Genomic DNA, 21,353 nt, shown 5'->3' with positions numbered 1-21,353 from the left:
ATCACCATCTCCGTTCTCATTGTACTCGGAAGTGTAAATCAATAAAACATTTCACAACATTCTCTCTTGCTTTGCGCTATCTTTCAACAGGTTACATGTAAGCGATCTAACACACAATCCCTGTTGTAAAGTGCTCGCCATCAACAAATAGTTTCCATTCTTCAAACAAATCAGAATATCAACAATGCCTACCCAATAGTGATGTGTCGTTCGTGAACGATTCGTTCAAAATGAACAAATCACCTGGGTGAAGGAACTGAACTGAATCACTTACTGAAAAGAGTCTTTTCAGTGAAAAGAAAATTTCTCAACTTCAGTTGAGCTCTCCTCTCTCCTGTCTTGTGTCTTTCTCTACAGACCGCGAGAGTCGCTCAAAGCCCGCCCTCCCTCTCCCTTTCATGTCAGTGATATGTACTGACTGAACCAACAGGACGGAGTCGGTCGGGAGCCCTGTGTTGCTCAAGCCCGCCCCTACTTCTCCCTCTCATGTCTCAAAAATTGAGGAAGTAGCAAATATATTATTTAACATTTAGGTGTCGCAAAAATGTATGTGCTTTTTATAGCTGCTGTCAGTTTGCAAATGGCTTTTATATCCAACTTAATTTCACTCAGCTGACTGTTTTAACATCCACTAACGATCGTGTTTCAATCAGTACAGTGTGTGTGTGACTGAGGCTGGTGAATCGCAGTCTCGCTCGTTCACGTTCAGTCAGTGATTCGTTCACTGAACGTACTGAACGGGAGCTCAGAGTCTCTCTCTCCCTCTCAGTCAGTCAGTGAGTGACGCTTTTATCCAAAGCGACGCACATCAGAGAGTAAGTACAACACAAGCAAGGATCTAGAAAAAAGGGAACAATGTCAGTAAGAGCAAATGATCAGCTTTGAGTCCGATTGGACACACAGGTGCTGACAGGCATTGCACAGAGGCAAAGCACAACATTGACGGCAGTTCTTGAGAGCTCTAATCAGTATAGAAACCATCTTATAAGTCACCGTTATCAAACAAAAACAATCGTCACAACCATCATCATCATCAATAATATCCAGACCATCATCATTAAGTTAGTAGGTATTCATGAAAGAGCTGGGTCTTTAGCTTTTTCTTAAAGGTGCAGAGGGACTCTGCAGATCGAATGGAGTTTGGAAGTTCATTCCACGACAGAGGGGGCAACAGAGGAGAAGAGTCTAGTCAGAGACTTAGGACCCTGTTGTGAAGGTTGGATAAGACGCCTTTCATTGGCAGAGCGTAGTGGGCGGGAGGGAGTGTAGACCTGGATGAGAGAGTTAAAGTAAGGAGGAGCCGTTTTTGTCGCTGTTTTGTAAGCGAGCAGCCGAGTTTTAAATTTGATGCGAGCAGTAATGTTACGAACGGTTGGAAAAACAAGGGAGGTAGACCCAAGTGCAGAATAACCAAAAATATTTAAGTTCAACAAAAAACACAGGGATCAAAAACAGGGAGCCACAGAGGCGCACGAGCAAAACTGACCATACAACATACAATGAACTGACAAAGAAGGGAAGAAACACAGAGACTAAATAGACACAAGGGTAATCAAACACAGGTGAGACTAATGACACAGGTGAAGACAATGAGGGCAATCAACACTGGAGGGAAACAGACAGAGGAAGGAATGGACACAACACTGAGGACAACTACAAAATAAAATACATGAAACACTGAAGACACAGAACTCAAGAATGAAACAAAACACACTGGAACATAAAGAAACACTAGGATATGAAGTTACAAAAATAACACATGAAACACTAACCTAGAAAACATACAAGGGAAACAACACCATCAGACAAGAATGAGAACTAAAAACAACAAGAAAACCTAAACTCTGAAAATAAGAAACCAAATCATGACAAGTAACTGGGAGCCAGTGTAAGGAGATGAACAGCGGAGTGACATGTGCTCTTTTAGGAAGGTTGAAGACCAGTCGTGCTGCTGCATTTTGTATCATTTGCAGAGGTTTGATAGTACATGTAGGAAGACCTGCCAGTAGAGAGTTGCAATAGTCGATGCGTGATATCACAAGAGCCTGTACCAGGAGCTGTGTAGCATGTTCTGACAGGTAAGGTCTGATCTCCCTGATGTTGTACAGGGCAAATCGACATGACCGGGAATCGAGGCTACTTGAACCTTAAAAGTTAGCTGGTCATCAATCATGACACCCAGGTTCCGGGCAGACTTTGTGGGCATGAGTTTGGTTGTTCCAAGCTGCATATTGATCTGTGGTTGCATAGAGGGACTGGCTGGGATGACAAGGAGCTCAGTCTTTGAAAGATTGAGTTGAAGGTGCCGTTCATTCATCCATTTAGAGATATCAGCAAGACATGATAAGATTCTTGCAGAGACTGTAACATCGTCTGGTGGGAATGACAGGAAGAGCTGAGTATCGTCAGCATAGCAGTGGTATGAGAAGCCATGAGAGCGGATTATTGAACCAAGTGAGCTTGTGTATATGGAGAAGAGAAGGGGACCAAGCACTGACCCTTGAGGTACCCCTGTGGATAAGCTGTGCGATTTGGACACTTCTCCCTTCCACGACACTCTAAAGGATCGCCCAGAGAGGTAGGACACGAACCAGCAGAGGGCAGATCCTGAGATGCCAAGTTCAGAGAGCGTAGATAGGAGGATTTGATGGTTGACTGTGTCAAAGGCAGCAGACAGATCTAGCAGTAATAGAACTGAGGACTGAGGAAATGGTCTGCAGGAGGCTCGATGGTATTGGGTCCAGAGGACAGGTGGTGGGCCGAGAGTCTCGCACAAGATTAGAGACTTCATCCTCAGTCAGAGAGGAGAATGAGTCGAGTGAGGCACTTTTGGTTGGTTTTCAGTAAAATACGAGGCAAACATGTCTGGTGTGAACAGATCAGAGGGTGGAGGAGGAGGTGGTTGAAGCAGTGAGTTAAAAGCAGAAAACATTTTTCTTGTATCTGTGGCATTGCATATCTTGTTCTGATAATATGTTGTCTTGGCCGTTTTCAGGTTGGAGGAGAATGAGACAAGTCTTTGCTTATAGTCATTGAGGTCAGCAGACTGTTTTCTCTCTGCTGACCTCAGCCCTGCTCTTTGCTCTCTTATGACTTCCGTGAGCCATGGGCTAGGGTGGGTTTTGCGAGCGGGTTTGGACACCAGAGGGCAGAGCTGGTTCAGAGATGAGGCTAGTGTGGAGCAGAGTGTGTCTGTAGCCTCGTCTGTAGAGAGTGCAGTAAAGACCTTTTGGGCAGGCATGGCAGCCATTACCTCATTAGACAGCTGAGCTGGCTTGAGCGATCGCATGTTTTGGTGGTATGACACCATTTGTGGCTGTGCCTGAGGGAGTTCCGGCAAGGAGATTGTGAATTGAATAAAGAAGTGGTCTGATAGATGCAGGGGGGTGACAGTCAGGTTTGCTGTCAAGCAGTTCCAAGTCAGGATTAAATCAAGAGTGTTGCCAGCTTTGTGGATAGGAGGAGTTGGGACCTGCGTGAGGTCAAATGAGGATAGGAGAGCAAGGAAGTCTGTTGCCTGGGCTTTATCAGTGTGTATATTCATGACAATCAGTGGTGTTCCATCATCAGGGATTTCTGAGAGTAGCATGTCCAGTTCCACAACAAAATCATTCAGATTATACCCTGGTGGGCGGTAAATGATAGCAATGTACATTTTAATAGGAGCAGTAACCAAGATTGTGTGATATTCAAATGAGGAGTTGTTGCTCAGTGGGAAGAGTTTATTGAATTTCCAGGTATTAGAAATGAGGATACCTGTACCACCTCCACGTCCAACAGAGCGGGGTGTGTGTGAGAACACTGTGTCAACAGAAAGAGCAGCTGGTGTGATTGTATTTTCTGGGCGGATCCAGGTTTCAGTAAGGGCAAGTGCCTGAATGTCTGACATTTTTGCAAGTGCTTGGATGAATTCAGTTTTATTCACAGCAGATTGACAGTTCCAGAGGCCAAAAGTAAATGAAGGGTGGGTAGAAGAGGCTTTCTTAAGTAGAGACAAGTTGTTAAGATTTCGTTGTCTATGACAGATGTGTCTTTTCCTGTTCCCATGAATGACAGAGATTTCTTTGTAGCACATGTTGCGTATAGCAGATAACCAGAGAAAATAGGCAAAGCAGTAGTCGTGGATGCCTGGGCTCTGTGGCCACGCTGAAGCGTCAGACAGTTTTGGATTCAGACTCTTTTAAGCTAGGATTTTTGTGAAAATCCTGTTTTAGATTTTCAGCTTGCAATCAACAGAGGGTGTGACACGCGTCAACTGCCTCTCCTGTTGATGCTCAGAGAATGAAACTTGTAGCGGGTTTGACAAGGTTTTAATTTTGGGGTGCCAGTCAGAGTCAAGTCTGACAAATAAAAATTAAATGCAAACAAAAAAATAGTCAACCTGCACAAAATAGGAGCTAAACAAGAGCAAAAAACAATCAAACAAAACAACAATGGGATTTCAAATATATATATCTTATCACAGGCATCAACCACACTGCAACAAAATGAATGTGAGCACTGTGCGTGCGTGGTTCACAGTCTGTGTTTGTAACTCCCAAGTTTAGTCCCTTCCGGCAAAAGTCCGCTCCAGTAACCCCCAACCCACAGTTCAATCCATTTCAGGTCAATGTTCAAATACAAAACAAAAACTCCGCTCCGGGTTTTACCGCGGGCCTCGAAAACAAATGAGGAAACAAACTGAAAAGAAAAACCAGCGTCTCTCTTCGCGGTGCAACAATCAAAACACAAAGAAACAAAAGACACACCAGGTACTGACGGTACCGAAGTTTTTAAGTCAGTGAGTAGGTTTAAGTCAGAGTTGGGCTTTTCTCCTCTGGCATCTCCTACTCCAGGATCCACCAGGAACAGGGAAATAACAAATCCAACAGGTAGCCGGGCCTGACAGCAACAGACCTCCAGCGACGAAGATTTTAACAAACGGCTGTACACGAATCCAATGACTGTCTGCGCCGATCACCGGTGACTTGCACCTATACAAATGCCCTTCCTGGAGGACGGATTCAGACTTTGCGGGCACTGTGGCTGTTTTCCATTGGAGTGGGAGATGAATGTGGGTGGATGACAGAGAAACTTAAGTGCTCAGTCCAAACAAAGCCTGACAACGACCCACTATCAATATCTACTCAAAGCAAGTTTCGATTCACCCACCTAGCTGACATGACCTTCCTAGTTTTTAGATCAGAGCTTGTTCTGCTGCAGTTTCGGATTCAGACTCTTTTAAACTTGGATTTTTGTGAAAATCCCGCCCCAGATTTTTAGCTTGCAATCAACAGACGGTGTGACACGCGTCAACTGCCTCTCCTGTTGATGCTCAGAGAATGAAACTTAAGTGCTCAGTCCAAACAAAGCCTGACACCGACCCACTATCAATATCTACTCAAAGCAAGTTTCGATTCACCCACCTAGCTGACAAGACCTTCCTAGTTTTCAGATCAGAGCTTGTTCTGCTGCAGTTTCGGATTCAGACTCCTTTAAACTTGGATTTTCGTGAAAATCCTGCACCAGATTTTCCGCTTGCAATCAACAGAGGGTGTGACACGCGTCAACTGCCTCTCCTGTTGATGCTCAGAGAATGAAACGTAAGTGCTCAGTCCAAACAAAGCCTGACAACGACCCACTATCAATATCTACTCAAAAGTTTCGATTCACCCACCTAGCTGACAAGACCTTCCTAGTTTTTAATTTGGTGTAATATACTAATATTTACAGTCTATGATTACAGGCAGTTATTTGATTGATTGAGTGAGAATGAACTTTCTAACCAATCAGGTGAGACTCCCAGTATTCCTAGCTGGCAGATCTGAGACCTGTTGTTTTGCCTGCCAGCCATATATTCCTACTTAGCCCAGCCTCTGTGCTGAGAACATATGTGTTAGTTTAAATCCAACTCTTCTGTCCTGACTGACGGTACAAACATCCAAAGTGTTCAGTGGTAGGTTGAAAAAATTACACAATGTTGACTGTTGATCAACAGAGACGCCGTCAAGAGGGGGCCGAATATCATGGCCACCCCAGATCTGATTTTTAGTTAGTAATGTCATGAAATCCCGACATCAAAGTGTCAGTGAATGCAACTGTATTGTCGAGCGTCAGCGAATGCAGCATTCTAAATCGCTCTGTGCAGCTGCCAGAGTTTGCGCACCGGAGACAGCAGCAACAACGAAGAGAACAGAGACTTTTTGGGTGACAGAGAAGTGGAGCACTGTATATAATTTAACTGGTAAGTAGGAGCTACATTTCTTACCTATAGCAAATAGAAATCTGTATTGAGTATACTGTTCGGTTTAGCTTATGCTTCAATCTGTAGTGTTATGTCAATTTGCAGAAGATGAAGAGAAAGTCCACGGAGAATGACATCTCTTATTTCTTTAAGAAGAAAGTGATTACAGGGAAGACACATCTGACAAGGGAGAAGCAGCAGGGAGTGACCGTTAGTGAGAATGAAGTTGAAGATGATGATATCACTGAGCAAAACTGTGACAAGGAAAAGGCAGCAAGAGAGAGTGACAGAACTGAACAGGGACAGACAGTATGTCAAGCAACAGCAGTCAGAGACAACAGGCAGGACTCAAGCATAGCTCTCCATCCTGTTCCTGGACCTACAGGTAAAAGTTATGATAGTTTACCCCTGATGAAAAGGATGGCTAGAGAAATGTTATCTGGATAGTTTTAATAAACTGTGAGTCATGACCTAATCACATGACGCATTTTATTCATGTTAGGTAAATTAGGTTGAACAGTCTGAATGTAACTGTTGGCCAATATTACAAATACAATCAGTAATAACTATATGAATAGGGGCTATCTACTAAATGAAAATCTTAAAAAAAACTGATTTTTAAACCAGAATAACAGATTTTTCATATTGTTTTATCCTAGATATATCCCAGTCAAGAGCAGAAGGGCCCAAACAGCCAAATCTGAGGTTCTTCCCTCTGCGACGAGGCTTCATTAAGGAGTGGTACTACACACATAAATGGCTGGAGTACTCTCAGAGTAAAGACTCAGCCTTCTGCTATGCCTGCAGGCACTTCAGTCTCCCCTGCTCAGGAGATTCAGTGTTCACATCTGAAGAGGAGTTCAAGAGTTAGAAAAAAGCCACTTACAAAGATGGGGGATTTGTAGGCCATATCAAATCAGAGTCACATACCAATGCTATGTTAGCATGGGCAGAGTATGAAAAAGCTACTGCAAGTAAATGCTCTCTCTCGGGCTTCCGGTTATGGCGTCAACCTGAGTGGCAGCAAGAGTCTGAGCTAGACTAAGTGGTCCATATTTACACCGCCATTTCGCTAGAAAAGTCACGAATTTAACTTGTATTACATCCAAATTTTACTTTGAAACTTTGAGCAGCAAAGATTCCAAACAAACCAAAAGGCAAGTCGAGAAAAACGGACCTGGCTGGCGAGGAAGACGATGTTAGCATGGAACGACAGTGAAGCAGAGGTGGAGGATGATAACATAACCTGCCTAGCCGACAGTGCTAATATTCTTGCAGCTATTCAGACAATGAGAGCAGACTTTTCCAGTCAGCTACGTGAAGCGGTATCTTCTAACCAAGAGATTAAAGAGGCAATTGGGGCATTCTCCGAGAGGCTAACGGTTAGCCTCTCGGAGACACCTAAGATCCAATCTGAGGTTAATTGGTCTGCCTGAAATGGCTGAAAACGGAGATGCTGTGACATTCCTTCAAAACTGGCTGCCCGAAGTTTTTAGATCGGACATTTTCCCGAATCCAGTCATCACTGAACGTGCCGACAAACATCATGAAGTTCCTTAACTACCAAGACAAGGTTCGAGTGATGAGAGCAGCTCGCCAGGAAGGTAAAGTGATGTACGGGGACTGCCACATCCAGGTTTTTCCAGACCTTTCATCGGAGGTACAGAAACAGCAGAAACTTTACGATGGGGTGAAACAGCAACTTTGGAAGATGAGGATTTTTCAGCAGGGAAGTCGCCACCTATTCGGCACCCCCACGGAGGTGGAGGATTTCATTCGGCGACTCCGCCAACAGAAAGATGTGTAACTTTACCAAAAACACAAAACTCTGAAATGTCGTATTACAAAAGAAGATACGTTGAATATCTCTCCATGACGGTCATACCTTCATCCGATCCAGCCATGGTTTATAAGATATTTGCTGCTCTATAAGCATCATTTTATTTTAATGTCTTCCTTTCTTCCTGACATTATCGAACAAGGATTTCACTGCAAACCCTTTGATACAGTGATAAATAGTCAGGTGAGTTAATTTCTGCCGAACCATGGTCATGAGTGTTTGACAAATTTTTTGTTTTTGGAGGGTGGAGAGGTTTGGTCATTTCTTTTGGTGTTAGGTTATGAGTGTATTAATGTTATTTTGTTCTACAAGTTACAAGGTGCATGTTCACACATAAGGAAAAACTCTGTAGACAGGGCTTTACTATGAAACTTTGTGTTCTTTTGAAAGGGTAGGGATTCTGAAATTGGGGTGATCTCTTGGAATATTAGAGGTCTGAGGAAGTTTGTTAAATTGAAACAATTAATGACCAGACTCAAACAACTTCATCCAACACTTGTATTCATACAAGAAACACATTTGCTCTCTTGTGAAATTGCTCGCTTAAGGAAGAGATGGCCTGGGCAGGTGTTTGCATCTTCCCTCTCCTCACATGCCAGGGGAGTTGCCATACTCATTCACAAATCTGTACCTTTCCGCATATAAAAAAACATTTCAGATCCTACAGGAAGATATGTTATAATTTAAGGCTCCCTGTTAAACCAAGAATTAATTTTGATCAATTTATATGGTCCCAACAATGATGACTTTAACTTTTACAATAATGTGTTTCTATTGGTCTCCTCACTACATGGGGACATAATAATGGGGGGAGATTTCATTTGCACCCTTGACCCAAAACTTGACCGTTCCTCTGGTACAGATGAATCCCACCCAAGATGTAGGAAAATTATACACCAGTTAATGCATGATTTAAATTTATGTGACATATGGAGGATGAAAAACCCCACAAAGAGAGAGTATTCTTGTCACTCAGCAACGCATAATACATACTTTTGTATTGATTATTTCCTTATTTCCAGAACAATCATTTCTAATGTAACTGGCTGTATTTATAAAAGTATTCTTATCTCAGACCATGCCTTAATTGTACTTAACTATTCAGCTACAACTACTTTGAAAGGGCAGACTGTTTGGAGATTAACACCTCATTGGTTACAAAACCCTAACTTCCTGGAATTTGTTGGATCCAATATTGAAAACTACTTTCAAATTAATACGACTGAAACCTCCTCCTCAATAAGATGGGAAGCATTTAAAGCCTACATTAGGGGACAAATGATGGGCTACACCAGAAACCAGTCAAATAAACAACACCAGCAGATGCTACAGCTTGAGAGAGAAATAAAAGAGCTTGAATTAGAAATAAATATTAATAATAACAAAGAGACAAAAAAAATAATGAGTTATCCGCCAACAGAGCATTAGCCAGGCTTATTAGACTGAAGCAAACATATTATGATCAGGGAGAGAAGGCAGGCAAACTATTGGCATGGCGCATAAAAGCACTTCATAATGAGAGATCAATCAATGAAATTGAGAACGTAGATGGCGTAAAAATAACAAACCCCAATACAATTAATAAACAATTTGCATCATACTATTCAAGACTATATTCATCAGAATCTCCACAAACTGCTGATGCCCTTCATAACTTTTTTGACATGTTAGAGATTCCTTCACTTAGTGAGGAAGCTAAAGCCGAGGTTGATTCTCCGATCACTATTTCTGAACTCTCTGATGCAATTGATAAAATGAAAGTAGGAAAAGCCCCTGGTCCAGATGGGATACCTGTTGATATCTACAAGATCTTTAAAGACAAATGACTTTCCCCATTGCTTGACATGTTGGAAGAAAGCTTTCGTGTTGGTATATTACCCCCATCTCTGTGAAATGCCCTTATAATTGTAATTTTAAAGCCTGGGAAAACACCAACAAAATGTGAGTCCTATAGACCTATATCAATTGATTAATGCAGATGCCAAAATAATAGCTAAAGTACTAGCCCGAAGGATTGAAATACCTGCCTTGCCTTTGGGACCCTGATCAAAATGTCTTTGTAAAGGGACACCAAGCTTTCCATAGTATTCGTAGAGTCTTAAACATCATTCATGAAAAGACAGAGACTCCAGACACAGCATTAATATCGTTGGACCCATAAAAAGCTTTCGACCGGGTGGAACATCATTATCTTTTTGATGTTCTTGCTTGATTCGGTATAGGTAGCTACTTCATTTAATGGATTAAAGTTTTGTATAATAACTCTGTAGCATCTGTGATGACTAATAATGCTTTGTCTAAAGCCTTCAATCTCTCCAGGGGCACCCGCCAGGGATGCCCCCTCTCCCCACTACTATTTGTGCTTGCAGTGGAGCCTCAGGCAATTGCAATCAGGAGCAATCAAGATATTAAGGGTATTATGATAAACAACATTGAGCATAAAATTGGATTGTATGCTGATGATATTATATTATTTGTATCACATTTAGAAAAGTCTACACACAGTTTGTTTCATACTATTCAAGCCTTCAGTATTTTCTCAGGATATAAGATCAACAAATTCAAATCTGCCATTCTTTTCCTTAAACATTCAGAGAGGTTAAACCCACTTATACAAACACCATTTAAAATAGTCTCAGATAGCTTTACATATCTAGGTATCCAAATTACCCCTAAAATCGAGGACTTAATATCTGCAAATAATGAACCACTAGTTGACTCTGTGTCTGAATCAGTAAATAGATGGTCAATGTTACCAATATCCATGATTGGGCGTATTAATATTCTCAAAATGATCGTTCTCCCCAAATTTCTTTACCTTTTTCAGTCCATTCCCCTTAGACTTCCTGCTCTAAGGGGAAGAATTACAAGAATGAAACGCATGTTTTGCAATTTTATATGGAGCAACGTGCACTCCCTGCTATATTTACCCTTTGAAAGAGGTGGGTTAAAACTACAGTGGCATTTCTGGGCAGCCCGCATTCTGCGGTCTTATTTGTAGTCTTATTGTATTCAGCTAAATTAAAATGACTAAAGAAATCTACACAAAACCCTTTTGCTAACAATATAATACAGGTTTGGCATGAGCTGCATAAATATCTGAATGAAACTCCAGTATTATCACAATTTACACCAATCTGGGGGAACAATGACTTCACTCCTGGTACAAGAGATATGGGTTTTAAAATATGGGCAAACAAAGGCCTAAACCCAATAGCAGATCTGTTTGAAAAGGACATCTTTTGAAGAGTTGACACACAAATATGACATTCATCCAAAACATTTTTCAAGTTTCTGCAGATTAGAAACTACATATTCAAGACACAAAACTCTCTAACCTTGCCCTCTTCACCTCTATAGAAAAGTTAGCAGTGAATCATCACTCCACGAGTGGTAAGATTTCTCGCTTTTACAAGTTAGCTATGGACAGCTCCAAGGAGTCCTCAGAAAGTAAAAGACTTGAGTGGTGTGAGGATATAAATGATGAGATCACAGTCGAGGATTGGCAAGAGATCTGCTTTAATGCTCAAACTCGAACCATAAATACCCGTTTTAAACTTCTCCAGTATAAGTGGATAATGAGACAATATATATTACCCACCCTGTTAAATAAATTTAACCCTTGTATTCCTGATCTCTGCTGCAAATATGGAGCAAAGGGCACAGTTTTCCATTGTCTCTGGGTCTGCCCACTTGTCCACACATTCTGGGTAGAGGTTTTGGACATTCTTTCACACGTAACTCATATAACGTTGACAGTACGCCCTAAAATATGTATCCTTGGAATTTTCCCTACAAACTGTCAACTGAGCAATACAGACAAGAAATTGATTATCTTCTGTTAACTTCAAGTGAAACATATTATAGCCGTGTTTTGGAAATCAGTTAACAGACCAAGCCTACAGAAGTGGCTCGAAGGATTACTACACAGTCTTGCCTTAGAAAAACTCAGTTGAAGCAATCACATACACAAACACAATCCAAGCACATCTCACCCATACCCACATACACATTCATACCTGTAAACATTTGTAAAAAATAATGTAATAAATAAAGTTAAAACACAAAAGTTATTGCACATTCCATTATTGTAGTCCGGGGGTGCGTGTGTGTTTGTAGTGTGTCCACAGCTCTGGGGAAGAAGCTGGTCCGCAGCCTATTTGTGCATGTGTTGGGGGTTCTCAGTCTACCTGAGGGGAGGGTGGTGAAAAGGGGGTTACCGGGGTGTGAGGGGTCCTGCAGGATGTTTGTGGTCCGTGTGACGAGACGGCTTGAGTGGATATCGTTCAGGTTTGGGAGAAGGAAACCCGAAAAGCCTCTCAGCCGTCCTCACAACCCGCTGCAGATCTTTTTTCTCAGCAGCAGTGCAGCTGGAGTACCATACAGTGAAACAATAGGTCAGGATACTCTCAATTGTGAAGCGGTAGAAGCTGATCAACAGTTTCTGTGGGAGCCGGTTGCGCCTCAGAGTCCTCAGGAAGAACAGTCTCTGCTGGGCTCTCTTGATGATGTTGGAGGTGTTCAAGCAATGTGCACACCCAGGAATTTAAAACTGGAGACCCTCCTTTTTCTTTCTTTCCTCATTATATGGTTGTCCTTGAGAAATCTAAATTATATTTCAAAATGGTTTGATGTATTGCCCTGTCGAAGACTGGTATTCTACCTTGTTGTGAATGTTCTTGAGTGCATCTTAATTGTTGGTTTGTCTGTATATCTGTGTAGTTTTTGTTATATTGAAAGTGTAATATTGAAATTCTCAATAAACACACTTGTTTAAAAAAATGCTCTCTCTCAGTTTCATTAAATGCTGAATATGATAAGTTAGTGAGGGAAAATAGAGAGTAGATTAAAACTGTTGCAGAAACCCTGCTCCTCACAGCTATACAAAACATTGCACAGAGAGCTCTTCAAGAAACAGAGGGCAAAAAAAAGGGAAATTTCCTCTCTATCATGGACCTCCTAGCCCATTGTGAAAAAGAAAATGACAAGTCAAAGAAATGCAACATACCTTGGACATAGTACACAAAACAAGATAATTGATTGTCTAGCTGAAATGGTCAGAAAAACAATCATTATTGAAGTTGAACAAACTGAGGCTTTCAGCATTATGGCCAATGACACTAAAGACAAAGACAGAAAAAATGTAATTCGTTATAAGGTACTATTTTAATGGGACCATATGTGAAAGTTTCCTCACCTTTGAAGCAGCAGAGCGACTGGATGCTGCAGCCCTTTCACAGAAAATTACACAAATCTTACAGAGGTATGGACTTGACTACAAAAATCACCTTGTAGGGCAAGCATATGACTGCGCCTCTGTCATGAGTGGAAAAAACATAGGTGTGCAAGCACGGACCAAAGCAGAGGCCCCATTAGCTTTTTATGTTCATTGTAATGCGCATTGCTTAGATTTAGTATTAGTGGACAGTGTGAAATGCCTCCCATATGTGCACCAAAGATGGCTAGAGGTACAGAGGGAGATGTATGAAAGGCCTCCAAGAGAGTTACAAAGGTTGATAGAAACACGGTGGGCAGACAGTGAGGGACAGACTGCCAGCCATCATTTGTCTTCTGACAAATATATCTGAAGAAAGAAACAGGGACAGAGCTGTAGAGGCAAGAGGTCTATTAGCCCATATAGATCTCAAGTTTGTTGCCCTCCTTCAGACTTTCTAAAAGTCTTTTGGTCAGATAAAACATCTATGAGATATTTTACAGTCCCCACAACTCAATTTGGTAACAGCTGTCACCCTTATCGGTTCTCTTGTTGACACACTAAAAAGCTATAGAGAGGACTCTCTTTTCAATCAGATTTGGGACAGTACAGAGACCTTTGCTAAGCAATGCAACATTTGCGTTGCTCCCTCAGAGTGCTCAGGACGTCAGGTAAAACCAAGCTCTAGACCAGTGGTTCTCAAACTATGGTACCCGTGGCCTACAGCAAGCAGCTGTAGGCCTACATCAGGCATGGGCAAACTATGGCCCGCGGGCCATATACGGCCCGTTGGGCTTTTTAATCCGGCCCACCGAATTAAACCTAGTTCGTTTTCCCCTGTAATGCCCGTGTTTCCACAATAGATGGCGCACTTCAGGCTGTATGCCTGATATGCCAAGAAACTGTCGCAGTTTTCAAAGAGTACAATATCAGCTGTCACTTTGCTACGAAGCATGCTAACTACGCTAACAAGCAGTCCACGCAAGAACGGGCAGCTACGGCTCAGAGGTTGAAGGCTAATTTAGAGACTCAGCAACATTTTTTTCACCAACAAACTGCGATTCAAGAGTCAACTACCAAGGCAAGTTTTTTGCTGGCATTCAAATTAGCAAAGGCTAGCAAGCCTTTCTCCGAAGGCGAGTTTTTAAAAGAATGCATGGTAGAGACAGCAGGTCTCTTGTGTCCGGAGAGCCAAGGCCAGTTTGAAAAAATCAGTTTATCACACAGGACTGTGACTCGCCGTGTGGAACTGATTGACGAAGATATAGCCAGCGAATTAAACAAAAAGGCTGAGTCCTTTAAGTTATATTCACTAGCGCTGGATGAAAGTAATGACATAAAAGACACTGCTCAGCTCCTAATTTTTATCCGAGGGATTAATGACAGTTTTGAGATAACGGAGGAGTTTTTGACCATGGAGTCCCTGAAAGGAAAAACGCGAGGAGAGGACTTGTATAACCAGGTGTCTGCTGTCATCGAGAGAATGAAGCTACCTTGGAGTAAACTTGCCAATGTCACAACGGATGGATCGCCAAATTTATCTGGAAAACATGTTGGGCTGCTGAAAAGAATCCAGGATAAAGTGAAAGAGGAAAACCCTGACCAGGATGTAATTTTCCTTCACTGCATCATCCATCAGGAATCTCTGTGTAAGTCTGTATTGCAGCTTAATCATGTCGTGAATCCAGTTGTAAAACTTATTAACTTTATACGAGCAAGGGGACTTCAGCATCGTCAGTTTATTACGTTCCTGGAGGAAACTGATGCGGATCATCAGGACTTACTGTACCACTCTCGTGTCCGCTGGTTAAGTTTGGGCAAAGTGTTTCAACGAGTGTGGGAGCTGAAAGAGGAGATCAGCGCATTTTTGGAGTTAATGGGGAAATCCGACGAATTTCCTGAGCTAAGCGACAAGAACTGGCTTTGTGACTTTGCATTTGCATTGCATTGCACGGAGAATTCTGCCGTCGGTTTTCTGATTTTGAAAACATTGAAAAGTCACTTCAGCTGGTGTCAGAAGACCCTGAAACAGCACCACAGGAGCTGCAATTGGAACTGATCGATCTTCAGTCTGACTCCGTCTTAAAGGAGAAGTTCAACTCTCTTAAACTGAATGACTTTTATGCTTCACTTAACGAAGCCACGTTTCCAAACCTCCGGAGGACGGCACAGAAGATGCTGACTTTGTTTGGCTCGACCTACATATGTGAGCAGACATTCAGCGTCATGAATATCAACAAAGCCCCTCACAGATCCAAGTTAACTGACCAACACCTCGGATCTATCCTGAGAATTACCACTACAAAACTAACTCCAGACTTTAATGCACTGGCAAAAAAAGGGAGATCAACAACACTGTTCCCACTGAAACTGAACGTGAGTTTCTCTACTGTGTTTATTAAAATGTAATTTAATTAAATGAATTGTTGGGTTTGTTTCTGTGAATGAAGGGAATTACTCCGAGTTGTGGTGCGGGATTCGGACTGTGATCCGGCCTCTTCAGGCACGCATTTCTCTCCACCTCTACGCTCCTCTTCTATCCTTTTTTCTTCCCCTTTGACTAACACACACACACACACACACAGAGAGAGATCTGTACACTCGCGGCCATCCAGACGCCTCAGAGACACAGATCGTGTAGGGCCGAACTCGGTCTCTTTTAGACATTAAGGCCACATTAGGTCTTTGTTAGGTGTGTGCCATCGGAAGGGCGACCACGTGGGACGAAGCAATCTCCCCCCTCTTCCCCTCCTCTATCTTTCTTTCATCCACAGACACACACACACACACACACATTCACACCTCATCCACAAGCCTTGCTTGATAATGTTTGTTGCTTAGATTAGTTTATAATAGTTATTTGTTTGATTAAGTTCATTGATTTTGGATTGATGTTGCTTTGTTTAAATAAATTCTTTTATAATTTAAGAGAGCAGTTGTTTGTGATTACTGGTGTATTTGCATTGTGATATAAGCTGGGTGCGAAGGCTTTGTTTTACGGATTTCACGCCTTCAATTTATTAAATATAGTTATTAATTATTAATAATATTAGTAATTAAATAACTAATTTGAGACTGATTTGAGTGATATTTTGGTTATATTTCCCTGAGTACAGGGTGGTGCCCCAAAACAAGATTAAACATAGTTTAATGATATTTTATTTATATTATTAATAATTAGAAATAATTATTAAAGAATATAACCAAAGTTGACTTGATACAACCCCAACAAATGGTGCAGCCCGTGTGAGGCCTTCAATAAACCAGCTTTATTGCACTGTAAATGCACAGTAATCCGAATTTAAATCCTAAAAGGGATCTTTCTGAAGAAAATTATATTTTCTTTAAATTTTTGTTGTTTAAGCAAAGCAGACATCAAGCTGTGGCTTAGTTGTGTTGTATGTTGTTGGTTAACGGTTAAAGCAATAACTGTTGTCCCCTTTGTGTCCATACAACAATTGGACATAAGGATGCAGCTAGTGTGACTTTCTCAATGAACTTGATTTGTTGCATTAATCCAGATTTTGATCCTGAAGTATTCTACTAAAGGATTGTGGTGCTCCTTGTTGTCTGAGAGCCATTTGGCCAGATGAGAGTGTAACCTCATCATTGTCGCATAGCCAGCTGTCTGAGAGGTGTGAGTTCCTCCCTTCCTTTGAGGACTTGAGGTGTGAATCCCCTCTCCTATCTTCCAGGATAGACTGCAGTGATCAGTTGGGAAACCTAGATAAGATTTGCTCTGGTGTTGATCTAGCTTTGTTTAGCTTAGCGTTTTTTTTTTAAACAGTAATCCACTGTGGTTCCATTTTATCATGAAAAATGTGTACCAAGACCCTAGGTGAGCCGGGAGCTGAGACTCCTTTTGGATCAGACGACGGCGCACTGCAAGAAACTGCTGCCGGTCTGACGAACCTCTCCTCAGAGGAGAGTGCCAACCTATATAGCTATTCAATTAGCATTAGTGATAAGAAATTAGAGGAGCTAGTTGATCTTGTCAACCACCGAGCCAGAATCACCCCTAATAAAGACAGAATGTATGCAGAAGACATACATCAACCATGGGCCAAGGCTCGCTGTGGATCAGACGATCCACCCCTTCAAGACGTAGCTAATCTTATCCACCTCCCTATAGAGCAGCTCGACAGTCTGAACTCCTACACCCTCAGCACATGTGAAGAGAAACTAAAGGGCTTGGTTGAATATGCAAATCAACCAACTGGGAAGCCAACACGCACAACTTCAGATGTTCTAGGCGAAATTCTCCTCCTTTATCAGCGCAAATCAAATGTGCAGAATGAGATACAGCTAGCCCGGGTACAAGAAGAAGGACAGATCCTGCGGGACGACTTCGAAAGAATGCAGGATAAACTAAAGACCTTGCAGGAAAATTGCATGGCCCTGCGGGAGGAGAATAAAACACTGTATGAAAGCAGCAAACTGGCCGAACAGAAGAAACGAAGTGACACGGTACCCAGATTTCAGGATAGGCAGATAAGTACTGCAGCCCCCAGATCAGCTGAGGGAACCTCAGACGAAGGATGGGAGACTGAACCAAGCCCATGGAGGAGGGAGACAGACATGTTGAAGGATCTGGAGGAGAGGGGAAGATACCGCCGGGTCGACCCATGCACAAAAGCGCACACGTCCTCAGACTACCCGATAAAGAGCTGGGTGAGTAAAGATGAAGGGCGCCACGCCTCCCCAGACCATGAAGCACCGTCATGGGGAAATGCCCCATGGCCCCTGCGTTCTGCAATACGCTTTGAGCCAAGAGAACCCTCACCCCGCAGGAAGAGGGACTTCACGCCCCCTAGAGACAGGGAGGAGGCACGGGTCCAATCGGGCACCGAATATTACCTGTCCCATGATAGACGGCCACGTCTGAGCCGAACACAAACCCCGCCACGGTTGCAACCGTACTACCGTGACAACCACAGGGCTTACGATTCGTCAGACGACTCGGACGGCCCTCGTCAGCCTTCGGGTCAGGGTCTGCGAACCAGGCAGATAGAACCTCAGGCCAAAGATCTGAAGCGTTTTGACCCAGATAGCCCAGATTCAAGTATTAACGACTACCTTAGAGAAGTCGACCATTGTCTCCTTGACCTGCCTCATGCGTCCTCACATGAAAAACTGAAACAGATCTGGAAGACTACGGCTAGGAGTGTCCGTGCTTTCATGGGGACACTCCCACCAAAGGTCCGATCCTTGCAGAAAGGAAACAAATCTGTTAGTCAGCACTTACAAACTGCCAAGCAGAAAGTGTTGGACATGTTTGAATTAATTCAGGGAGCACAGGTAAGCATGGAGCAAAACATATCGTCAGGATATGACTCCGATCCTGGACCAAGCCCCTCAAGAGATCAAACAACCCTGCTGAAAAAGCTCAGTAAAGAACCGAGCAGCCAGGACAACCCAAGGACTGAGGAAATAAGTCTATTTTTCCCTGATTTTGACTGTGGAGCCCCGCTCCTTGGGGCAACGCCCCAGTTCCCTGACAGCTGTGACACCCTTTCACACCTTCACAGGTTTGAATCACCACATAGGAAGGGGGGTGACTTCTCAGCCCCCAGAGGCAGAGATAACACCAGGCCCCCTCCCGCGACATGTAGGTTCCCATCGCAGGATTCACAGCTGAGGAATATCCAAACCTCAGATGACTCGGATGGCTCCCTTTTACCCAGAGATCAAAGAATGCGCATAAGGCTCATTGAATCTATGTCACAGGATGTAGAGCGGTTTGACTCAGATAACTCAGACCACTGCATCGATGATTACCTCGGAGCGATTAACCTGTGTCTCAGTGATGTACCTGATGCATCCACAAGAGAAAAACTCAGGCTGATCTGGAAGACAACTTCCAAGAGTGTCCGTAACTTCACGACTACCCTTCAGCCTGAGATCAGATACCAGTACTCTGCGCTCTGCAATGCTTTGTGCCAGGAATACTCCACCTACATTGACCCTGCATCTGCCCTTCTTAGTGCTTTCAGTGTCTTGCACCAGAAGCACGAGGCCCCCAAAGATTATTACTGGCGCCTAAGATCTGCATATTTCCAGGGACGTGAGGCTCCAGGTTTGGAAGAGAACCAAACTTTTGGTTGACTTGATACAACCCCAACAGAATGCATTTGGAAATCAATTTGTACAATGCATATTCATGCTTTGCTACCTGTTAAAGGCCAAATCATTTCATGTAATGGCTTTTACATGTCATTTATATTAGTTCACACAAACACTCCACCCATCTGTTCCTGGCCCGGCCCCTCTGTCAAATTTTAGAACCCATTGCCCGCGAGTCAAAAAGTTTGCCCACCCCTGGCCTACATGAAGAGAGAGGCCTACATTAACATATATTCTGTTATTTATTGGAGTTCAGCACACAATCGGCAGCAAGCAGCTGTACATTTTTAAAACGGAACCAGGAGACGCTTCAGTTTTGATGCATGTACGGACAGCGGACCTTAACGCTCCCCCTCCCTCTATCTCTCTCTCTGTAGCTCTGAAGCTGATGTGATTCTGCTCTCTTTTGCTGTTTTAACAGTCCGCAGGAGTCGAGAGGGATTTTTTCTTTTAAAAAGGCAGTTTTGCTATGTTGAACGCAGAGACTTATAATACAGCGGATCTGGTTGCATGGAGCCTGCGGAGCGTGCGCCTGCACTCTCACATGCTCTCTCTCTCTCCCCTGCTCCCTCTCGCTCTCTCAGGCACGCAGCAATTTTATGAATAAATGAAAAATGAAATAAGAACAGGTCGGAAATATACTTGGGCCCAGGTATCGTGTTTGTGTGGGAAACACTGTAGACTAAATATTTCCAAACAGGTTGTTGGTATAAAGTTGTCATTTTTATTGTTCTGCACTTTTTTTGATTTGGGCAAATGTCAGTGTTGTGTGGAGTTTAAGTGCCAGTTCTAGCGCTAGCCCTTAGTAGGCCTACAGCGTGGCTGCCAACAGTCAATAATAAATAATATTATTTTTACGAATATATTTGCCTCTTGTGTTGAAATAGGCCTACAGTGTATTTTAACGTCTACCATAATGGTGGTACTTGGAGAGCCAAATATTTTCGGAGGTGGTACGCAGTCTAAAAAGTTTGAGAACCACTGCTCTGGACTTGATGGATATTACATTTCCACTCCAATTATTTAAAAAACAAGTTAACACAGATAAACTGTCATTTCGCACAGGGTCATTCCTCCCGATTGTTGATGTGCTGTCTGAGTTGAAGAGAATATTCTCTAAAGAAAACTGTGTAATAATGCAAGGAATACAACCACTGAATCCCTACAGTACCACATTTTGTGAGAAAGGTATTGTGTTTCTTTTTGCCTCACAATACAAGTACGAGTAATACGAGTATGAGATACCTCAGCTTAAGCGAATTCTTTCAAGGAAACAAGCTGGTGGCCAGGAGACACCGACCAGTTTATTAGATCTTGCTGTCTTCCTTGAGCCATTTAAGGAGGTAATCCATGAGATGTTTAAACTTTGCAAAATTGCACTTGTATTACCTGTGGGCACTGCAGCATGTGAGCACAGTTTTTCTGTGCTAAAGTTAATCAAGACTGCCTTGAGAAACACATTGAGTGATGAGTGATTGAGCAATTTGGGACTGTTGAGTGTAGAGTCAAGGAGAGCTAAGGCCATTAATCTTGATCATTTTGTTGATTTGTTTGCCAAAAGACACAGCAACAGACACATAAAGCTGTACTGAAAAAAGAAGTGTCCCAAAATGCAGACATATGAATAAGCTGCAAATATGAGTTAAGATGTATCTATAATTAATTTTGTAATGTTTTTCCATTTTGTACATATTGTCCTATATTGAAAATGAACAAAAAGTGCAGAATTAGTTAGTGCAACTTAGTAAATTAAAGCAGTATACTTTTCTTCTTCAGGAAAATTAAACTAGTTTCTTCAATACTTTTCAGCCTATGCCTAACAATACAACAGCACTACAGAATTTTTGTAATTCAATTAAGGATTGTGCCACCCCAAGATTTTCAGCGGCCCCATTTGGCCCACCCTATAAAAACATTATGGGGGCGCCACTGTTGATCAAGGCTGTTGATAT

At 42.6% G+C, this 21,353-nt stretch overlaps 1 protein-coding gene across 2 annotated transcripts in view; it reads right to left on the bottom strand.

The window, feature by feature from the left end:
* Nucleotides 1-21,353, bottom strand: part of dnajc12 (DnaJ (Hsp40) homolog, subfamily C, member 12) — a 97,064-nt gene that overhangs the window by 6,323 nt on the left and 69,388 nt on the right. Inside the window, exon 5 of one of the 2 annotated variants that reach the window (XR_009673349.1) lies at nucleotides 12,284-12,433. The exons of the other annotated variant lie outside the window; for it this stretch is intronic. The gene's annotated coding sequence lies outside the window, so the exon portion shown is untranslated. The remainder of the gene's footprint in view (nucleotides 1-12,283; nucleotides 12,434-21,353) is intronic. 2 annotated transcript variants of the gene reach the window in all.

Source organism: Labrus mixtus, chromosome 6 (assembly GCF_963584025.1).
Source record: "Labrus mixtus chromosome 6, fLabMix1.1, whole genome shotgun sequence".
Classification (NCBI taxonomy): Eukaryota; Metazoa; Chordata; class Actinopteri; order Labriformes; family Labridae; genus Labrus; species Labrus mixtus.
Note: the sequence above shows the minus strand (reverse complement) of the source record. Positions and strands in the feature narration are given on the sequence as shown.